The sequence below is a fragment of the Bos javanicus genome, chromosome X (assembly GCF_032452875.1).
Source record: "Bos javanicus breed banteng chromosome X, ARS-OSU_banteng_1.0, whole genome shotgun sequence".
Lineage (NCBI taxonomy): Eukaryota > Metazoa > Chordata > Mammalia > Artiodactyla > Bovidae > Bos > Bos javanicus.
In genome coordinates this window covers 136,286,919-136,297,096 of record NC_083897.1, presented here as the reverse complement: position 1 = coordinate 136,297,096, position 10,178 = coordinate 136,286,919, and positions in this window count along the sequence as shown.

The window sequence follows — 10,178 nt, the reverse complement described above, 5'->3', positions numbered from 1 at the left end:
AAAGAATGGAAGATATCTCACTTTGAAATAGTGACAACATGTTAGGGAAGGACCATTTAGGTTAAATAAGAATAAATTTAATTTCACCTTTATCTTTTTACTCTATTAATGTGGCTACCAGAACATTCAGCATTCTATATGGGGCATGCAAGACATATTGCATGCATATTGCATATTACATATGTCTATGGGACAGTGTTAATCCATTTACTGGATATATGGTGGTAAACAAGACAGTTTTTTACCTCAAATTTTGAACACTCTGTTGAGTAGAGCACAGACAATAAATAACATCATTGTACACAATGGTAAGTTCTGTGCAGAAAATCTAGCTGGGTAAGGGCCAGAAAGTGTGTTTATATTGAGGGTGGTTATTTTAGACAAGATTTGTCCTCCAGAAGGTGGATGTGGGAGGAATTAAGATATCTAAGGATAGAAGGGTGGGGGGAGAGTAGGGATGTGGTGTCTCCTGGGAAAAGCCAGGTATGGATTGAGTCTGATAAATCAATTGGGTCCTGGAGGAATCTCTACCGGAGGGAAGAAACCACATCAGGAGAGGAAGGAAAGAGAGAAGGGAAGGTACCAGGGAGAAGGAGCTCAGGGGGCCCACGTCGGAAAAGCACAACGAAGCAGACCTGGAGTGGATGTGTTTCAGGTCGTGTAGTTACTGGAGTTCTATGACTTATATACAGTAGTACAGTCAGTATGTGTATATACACACTCATATGTATTCTCTCTGTCTGGATGTAAGTGTTCAGAATTGTAAGGGAGACGCACCAGGCCAGGGACTCAAATTCCACCTACCTTGTAGGTTCAGACTCCCTGGTTTGCTACCTTGGCACACATGGTCCAACATGGTACACCATTGCATCTTTCTTCTAGCCAGTGGGAAGGGAGAAAGGTGAAGCCACTTCCATCTGAGGCAAGGGTCCCAACCTCCTCGATCTAATGACTGATGATTTGAGGTGGAGCTGATGCAATAATAATAGAAATAAAGTGCACCATAAATGTAACATACTTGAACCATCCCCAAACCATCCCCACTCTGCCCAGGTGCATGGCAAAAATGTCTTTCACAAAACCAGTCCCTGGTACTAAAAATGTTGGGGACCACTGGTAAGGTATGGTTTCCCCACCTCAACATAATTCACATTTGAGGCTGGATAATTCTGTATTCTGTGGAGAAGGAAATGGCAACCCACTCCACTGTTCTTGCCTGGAGAATCCCAGGGACGGGGAAGCCTGGTGGGCTGCCGTCTATGGGGTTGCACAGGATCTGACATGACTGAAGTGACTTAGCAGCAGCAAATCTGTATTCTGAGAGTTCTCTTGTGTGTTATACTTTGTTTAACAACATCACTGGCGTCTACCCATTAGATGCCAGTACATACCTCCTCCCACCCCACCAGTTTTGACAGAAAATGTCCCCAGACATGCCAAATGTCCCCTAGGGGCAAAGTGACAGCGTCTCCCCAGTTGAGAATCACTGCTTTAACTACTACTCTGTTTCCCACACTTCTGCTCCAATCCCACTAATGGCCAGAAGGTCATCACTCAGCCATCCTAGAGGTAAAGGAGTCTTGGCACTGTCTGCTGGCCAGGTAGCCAGCTAAAAGTGAGATCAAGAAGGTGAGAAGATAGCTTGATTCTCCTACACACTGGTTGCTACAGGGAGTGGAAATTGCACAGCTGACTGAGGAGGTGGCCCTGTTTTTATCATCATCCAGGCAGAGTTTTCATTATTATTCATTGTCATTCACATGCATGAAAATATCCATGGCGAGGACAACTAAACACTTAAAAAGTAACAATCCGTTTTGGAAAGATGGTGATTGTTACTCCAAACATCTAACCTTGCAGAAAAACTGGCTTCTGAGGGTTGGATTTTTTAAAAACTTGTCTTTTGGCGCCATCTGGTGGAAATAAATCCGACCATTCGTCACCCTCTTGCCTGATATTTTCTTTCATTAGCCTCAGGCCTAAAACTCAAATTATAAATAAGCCTTAACTGGATTTTAGCAAAGCTTTAACGGGTCTTTCAAGAGGAGGGACTCATCAAAGCAGAATTTCTGACCCTTGGCGCGATTGACCTCCGAGGCTCCTGAGCATTGTAAGATTTTTAGCAGCATTCTTCTGAATGGTCAGAAGTAGGGTCAAAATGGCTGGGCCTATATTTGCCCACACTGAACAGTCAGTAGACTTGAGCCCCCAGAAAGGTGCATGGCACTGGATGAGGTGGCTCTCGGCCACTGGGACAAGTCCTTTATCAAAGGGAGATTGGGCCATGCGGTGTTCGCGACACATGTGATTCTACAGTTGTACATTTACTTCTCAGCATCTTTCATTCAGTGGTACAACACCTGAGAGCTGGGGCCTGGCCTCATTTGGTTCTGTGTCATCACAGCCCATCATACTACATAGGAATGAATACTGGTTACGTGCAAGGGTAAATGAAATGGGACAGGGTTGGGGAGGGATGGATTGGGCATTTGGGATTAGGAGATGCAAACTATTATATTAATATATAGAATGGATAAACAATAAGGTCTTACTGTATAGCACAAGGAACTATACCCAATATCCTGTGATAAAAGATAATGGAAAAGAATATATATATGTATAACTGATTCACTTTGCTGTACAGCAGAAATTTAACACAACAGTGTAAATCAACTATACTTCAGTAAAATTTTAAGAAAGAAATGAAATGGGACAATAATTGTGATTATTTGCATATCTGCAAACTTAAATAGGATAATGAAGGGCTTCTTATGAAATTTCTTGAGATGTGGAAAACAGGCAAAAGATTAATCCCTGTTTATATTATTATATTAAGCGATCAGTACTTTTTTGAGAAGTAATGAGGGTCCCGGTCAACTGACCATACCAAACATTCTGAGCTTTTTTTTTTTTTGAGGGGGGGAAACTTCCTTTAGTTTTTTTCTGAGCTTATCTTTAATGGTTTTGAATCTTTGGTAGATGAAATTCTTTATCAGTAATTTAAAAAGATGATTAGGGGATTGGTGTGGGATAGAACCAACTAATTTATGAAAGGTTATCCAGGTTTCAAGTAATAAAAAATTTTGTTTAAATAGCTATAATTATAAAGCATTGTTTTGTCTATGGATTAAATCCACAAAACAATACCCATCTTCATCCACCAGAGGGCACATGGTACATAGTTATTGATGGAGAAATGTAAAGGGAAGTGCCTTATTCTTAACGGCCCTAACACTAGAGTGACATATGTCATCACATTTAAATGAGTGTGACTGTACACCAAAAGTTCCATAATATATTTTTTGCCAAGTGAATTTCCAATTCTCTTCTTTCACATTGTTTTTTAAAGTTATTTTATCTTCAACAGCCTCAGGATTAGGTAAAAGTTCATCTCTAAATGATGCTTTCGAACTGTGGTCCTGGAGAAGACTCTTGAGAGTCTCTTGGACTGCAAGGAGATCAAACCAGTCAATCTTAAAGGAAATCAGCCCTGAACATTCAATAGAAGGACTGATGCTGAAGCTCCAATACTTTGGCCACCTGATGCAAAGAGTCAACTGATTGCAAGAGACCCTGATGCTGGGAAAGAAGGAGAGGGGGGCGACAGAGGAAGAGATGGTTGAATGACATCACTGACTCAACAGAACAAACTCTGGGGAACTGTGGACAGGAAGCCTTGCAAGCTGCTGTCCATGGGGTTGCAAATAGCCTGATAAGACTTAGCGACTGAACAACACAATCTCTAAATAATATTGTTAACTTCACCAGGCTAAAATTACTGGTACCCAACAATGTGTCAGGGTTTCTGAGAGCTTCATTTCACACATGGTGTGTTTTTCTGTTCTCACAAGATATCTTACAGGTCATGACACAGAAGTAAAGCACACCTACCTACAGATACTGTGCAGTATCCCTCTTATGGATTAAGAGAAAATCAGGTTCATAATGTTTCCCCCACTGCTTTCAGATTTTGCTTGGCATGGATAATTGTATTCACACATAACAGCTCATGAAATGGGCAAAGACTTATTCTAGGGGATGGAAGATCTGACTTTGTCCATTACTTGTGTGACCTTGATCTAGTCACTACTTCTTTGAGCCTGTCTTCATCTGTTAATAGAGGAACAGTGATGCCCACCGGGTCCTATTTACGGCTGTGCTTAATGTGTAACAGCCATAGCTCCTTAGATGCGTGGATCTGAATTCAACAGCACTGTCATGAAATGTCCACCAGATGGCAGCCAGAACCTGCAGTTTTCTATTTGTGACGCGGTTGACTGAATGAATCCCAGGTTCTTGGACAATTTAGGGCGGTGGGAGGAAGCAGGCTCCAGGTGAGAGGTTCAGATCGCTGCTAATATGGGAAGAGGGCTTTGATAGTGCTACAACTTTTCTTTTTTACCGCCACCCTGTAAAGTAGGTCACTCTTCAGATAATATTTCTTTCTTCCTTTCTTTTGATTTCTCTATTTGGCTGCCCCAGGTCTTAGTTGAGGCCCTCGAGATCTTTGATCTTCAAGGGGCATGCAGAATCTTTAGTTGTGGCATGTGGGGGTCTAGTTCCCTGACCGGGGATCCAACCAGGGCCCCCTCAGAGTCTCAGCCGTTGGACCACCAGGAAAGTTTCTCATTTTAGAGCTATTTCAAATGCCAGTTTGAGGAATTTTCTCTTTTGATAGTAATTCAAAACTATAAAAGGACATAATAGCTATATGTGTGTAGATGTTTATTACAGTATTGTTTATGGATAATTGGTGAAATTGGAAGCAATTTAGGAACATGGAATATTAGGCAGGCATTAGAATGAACATTATGAATATTACAGAAGTGGATGATCTGATGAGTGATAATGATGACTTTATTTAAAAGCAGAATGAATTATGTGCCATAATTGAAATTGACAGCATAGTGGCTGTGAAACGGCATGGTACTAACCTCTGCCATGGCAGAGAGTTAGCAGTCTCTTTCTTTCTGTATCTCAGTCTATGTGTGTGCCTCTCTCCTTCCTAAATCACATTATTGCTGTCATAGTGATATTTGCAGAACCTGACACTTTAAGAGAGATTTTCATGCTTTGTTCAAAATACAATAATGCTTAATGAATCCAGTATGCTAGGGAAGAAGTGGCATATGTAAATGACTTATGGATCTGATTTTTTTCTGTTTACTGATTCTTATTCCTCTTAACACAAAAACAATAACAAAACCGTTTTGGCTAGAAATCTTTGTAAAACGTATTGCATACTCTCCTGCCATTTCCTACAATTTCCTGAACATATTCGTTTCTTTCTATCTCATGCTAACTGTAATAAATGTCAGTTTCTTTCCCATGCTAGAATACAATGATGTTTTCGTGTGTAGTTGAAGTATAGGGTTATTTGCCTCTACATGGAATGATCAAATCTCTGCTGAGTTTTGATTTCCTTGATGTATTTTGAAGGGTTTTCTTTTTTGCTGTGTGGTCTTTTTCTCTCTTGCCGCCCATCAGGTGTCATTTTTGTGATTGCCAGCATCTCAGTCTTTGGCAGCCTTTCTGTCCTAATCTCCCACCAAATTTGCTGCTTCTAATATGCCCTGTTAGAAAATCATACAATCAGGTTTGCTAGAATTATGTACAGAGAGCTCCAAAGAGCTTTTGGCTTTGTATATTGGGACAATGGAGACACAGTCACATCTATTTTAGTTGCTCAGAAGTATTTTGACTTCCTTCTCAGCTCTCGGCTGTTTCCTGGATACACGGAGGTCTCAGGGAAATGACCTACGCACAAGGGAGATTCTGCTCCAGGGCAAATAAACTATAGACTCTCAGAAACAAGCACAGTCCTACTGCAGAGCACAGGGAACTATATCCAATCTCTTGGGATAAACCATAATGGAAAAGAATATTTAAAAATGTTTCCGTTTCCAAAATGTGATTTATTCAGATAACAAAAGGACATTGTCATTTTCATTAACATGGCTTTCAAACTATGGAAAAAAGAACTTGGTAGATATGTGTATAACCAAGTCACCCTGTTGTAGAGCAGAAATTAACACAACATTGTATATCGACTATACTTCACTAAAAAAAATTTTTTTTAAAAAGAAACAAAGCACAGTAGTAGTAAATCCAGTCAGTGCCAACAGGTCAATGGAAACTGAAGGCAGAGTCATTCAATCAATAGTCAGGAAAAGCCCATGCTTGCATCTGCTCCATTCTTTCCCTGCGCCACTTCATCCTTGCCATTCATAGGCTTCATCCTGGTACAAGTTTACCTCCAGTTTACAAAGGAACAATGAAAAAAGAACGCATCCAAAGCAGACACTGCACAAAACAAATCAGAGAATAGTAAATGATGTGGTTCAAGGATCTTTTCCCTCAGCCAACTACTACATAGCATAGATTTTGAACATATAAGGCATATTTTAACATACAAAGCAGTTTGCTAGATGCCATGGAGACTCAAAAGAACTACACATTTATACTTCTTCCCTCCAATTTTTTTTTTTTTTTTTTTGTAAAATAAAGAACTGTAGGAGCAGAGTGGACCATTTGTTCAATTAAAATGGAATTAAATGTAATCAACTAAATAAATAACACTTAACTCTCAGCGAATATATGTGTTGCATGAATTCGGTTATTTCTGCTACCCAGGGCCAGTGCTATTTTTTTTAGTTCTGGTGTCTAAAGTAAGACTTCAACTCAATGGTGGCCATATTGGGCGTGTAGACACCCTTCTGAAGAGAGTTTCTATCATAATTTATTGAATTCCATCCCACTCTTGAAGGTATTTATGGACTTTCAGGGTCTGGGGAAACTGATTACACTTCCAAACTTTCTCTTTATTAAAAAAAAAAGTACACACAGAAATTGTCAATTGCCACACACACACACAAAGCAAACCCACCCCCTATTCTTCAGAGTCGTGGTTGAAAGATAAATTTTTGTTCACCATGGTTAGAAATGATTGCTAGTACTGGAGAAATGATGGGAAGGTCTATCCTGCTTTACTGCTTACTCTGGGCAGTGTAGACTGTCCAGGGAATGAAAGGCCATATATTTGGAGTGAATAGCAGTGTTGTGTCTAGATTAGAAAATACTGTCTGATAGAAAGTTAGTTGAGTACATGGTTCTTTTTCCCATAGTTTGAAAACTATATTAATGAAAATGACAATGTCCTTTTGATATCTGAATAAATCACATTTTGGAAACTGAAACATCTATTGAATTCTAGATTGTTCACGATGGTAGGGACAAGGTTAAATTTTTTAAAAATATTTTCACCAAACATATTGGAATAATCCAAAAGAAACTATTTAGGGCCCTTAAACAATTCCAAACTACATTTTACCCAATAATTAAAAAATTCTTCCATCACATGTTTACAATGTTGTGATAAATTATGAAATAATTGATATCCTTTCCATCTTTTTTGGCTCATTTTCTACTGGAAATGTGACAGGAGACAAGAAAAGGTTAGGAACTAGACAATACTTTCCTTTCTGGTTATAGGATGCTATGAACATCTACAAATTTGATGATCAATCAGTAGCTCGATAATTGTTGAGAATAATGTATGTACTCAATTTATTAGGTAACCATTTGGTTTTCTTTTAAGCTAAACAAATGCAATCAATTTAACATGCATAACTGGTAAGACCCATAGGAATAAAGTACTAGCTGAATCATGTATTATAACAGTGGTTCTTAGCTTTGGATTCACACTAGCAGTGTGGAGAGCTTTTAAAAACCACCAACCCTGGCCACACTCCAGAACGTTTAAATAACAATCTCTAGGGGCTGGGACTCAGGTATCAGTATTTTTAAAGCTCTCAAGGTGATTTTAATACAAAGCGGAGTTTAGGAAGCACTGCTTACTCTTAGTTAAGCTTAAGTAGGTTAGGGGCTCCTTTTTGAACAATTCTTAACAGTCTGTTTCTTTAATAGTCTTTAGGGACCACTCTGTTTGTTTTGCTTTAAATAAAAGCAAATCGTTCCCAAAGAATACTCTTATTTTCTTTTGTCCCTCCTGTCTTTTTCTCTGCTCTTGGTTTTTCTGCCATACTGATCAATGTAGCATAATAGCATATGCCATTGCTGCTAAGTCGCTTCAGCCGTGTCCGACTCTGTGCAATCCCATGGACTGCAGCCTACCAAGCTCCTCCATCCATGGGATTTTCCAGGCAACAGTACTGGAGTGTGGTGCCATTGCCTTCTCCAAGCATATGCCATTAGGTCATCCTAAATTTGAATACAGGTTGGGCTGTTTACTAGTTATCACAGATTGGCACTTTATTTAATCTCTAAGCTAGGTTTGTTTGTTTTCTCCCCAGCTATAGCAGTGGTTCTCAACTGGAGGTTATTTTACCCTGAGGAAACATTTGACAACATTGGAGTTTTGACATCTAGTGGGTAGAGGCCAGCAATGTTGTTAACTAATCACCCTACAATACACAGGACATCCTTCATGGTGCAGTGTTATCTGGTGCCAAATGTCACTGGTGCCGAGGGGAAGGGACTCTGATCTACAGAGTGAGGCAGTGGAGTCTGTGCCTGAATTCTCATTCTCTCACTTCCTAGCTGTGTAATCTTGAGCAACTTACTATGCCGGCCTGGATCCATCTGAATATATGAATGTTGTTAGCACCTGCTTTGCAGTTGACGCGAGGTTTAAATGGGCTAATGCATGTGGAACATGAACACAGAGCAGGGAGCAAATTATCTCCAAAATACGTCTTCTTCTATTTTGAGGCATTTGTGGCTTCTTGTCAGTATCTGTGAGATGATTTGTTTGATCCTATCCTTGACAATCTCAATTTTTTTTTTCAAAATTTTACTTTATATTGGAGTACAGCCGATTAACAGTGTTGTGAGTTTCAGATGGACAGCAAAGGGACTCAATCATACATATACATGTATCCATGGACTGCAAGGAGATCCAACCAGTCCATTCTGAAGGAGATCAGCCCTGGGATTTCTTTGGAAGGAATGGTGCTAAAGCTGAAACTCCAGTACTTTGGCCACCTCATGCGAAGAGTTGACTCATTGGAAAAGACTCTGATGCTGGGAGGGATTGGGGGCAGGAGGAGAAGGGGACGACAGAGGATGAGATGGCTGGATGGCATCACTGACTCGATGGAAGTGAGACTGGGTGAACTTCGGGAGTTGGTGATGGACAGGGAGGCCTGGTGTGCTGCGATTCATGGGGTTGCAAAGAGTCGGACACGACTGAGCGACTGATCTGATCTGATCTGATTCTTCCCCAAATCCCCCTCCCATCCAGGCTGCCACATAACGTTGAGTGGAGTTCCCTGTGCTCTACGGTAGGTCCTTGTTGGTTATCCATTTTAAATACAGCAGTGTGTACATGTTCATCCCCAACTTCCTAACTATCTCTTCCCCCATCCTTCACCCCTGGTAACCATAAGTTTGTTCTCTAAGTCTGTGAGTCGATTTCTTTTTTGTAAATAAGTTCATTTGAATCACATCTTCTAAATTTTGCATATAAGGGATGTCATACGATATTTCTCCTTCTCTGTCTGACTTACTTCACTCAGTATGACACTCTCTAGGTCCATCCATGTTGAGACAAATGGCATTTTTTCATTCTTTTTAAAGGCTGAGTAATATGGCATTGTATACATGTACCACATTTTTATCCATTCATCTGTCCATGAACATTTAGATTGTTTATTTCCATGTCTTGGCTATTGTAAACAGTGCCGCAATGAACAAAGGGGTGCATGTATCCTTTCAGACCATGCTCTTCTCCAGATATATGCCCAGGAGTAGGACTGCAGGGTCATATGGTAACTCTATTTTTCATTTTCTAAGGAACATTCACACTGTTTCCATTGTGGCTGTACCAGTTTACATTCCCACCAACAGTATAGGAGGGTTCTCTTCTCTCCACACCCTCTCCAGCATTTGTTTGCGGACAACCTCAATGTTAATATTTCATGACTTGGCGGCAGGAGTGAGAAAGGGGTTGCAGGGCGGGGTTGTCTTCGAAATGTATCTGTTTTGGATTCCAAATGGAAGACTGCTTTAAATTCCTTCCCCCACCTTTCACACTCCCCTCACATCTTACCACTAGCATGGCCCCTGTGTTGAGGGGGAGTGTTCAAATAAAAATAAGTTTGCCTTTGGTCCAAAAAAGGTCAAAGATATTCTTAGTAGTGCTGATTCTAAAACAAGAG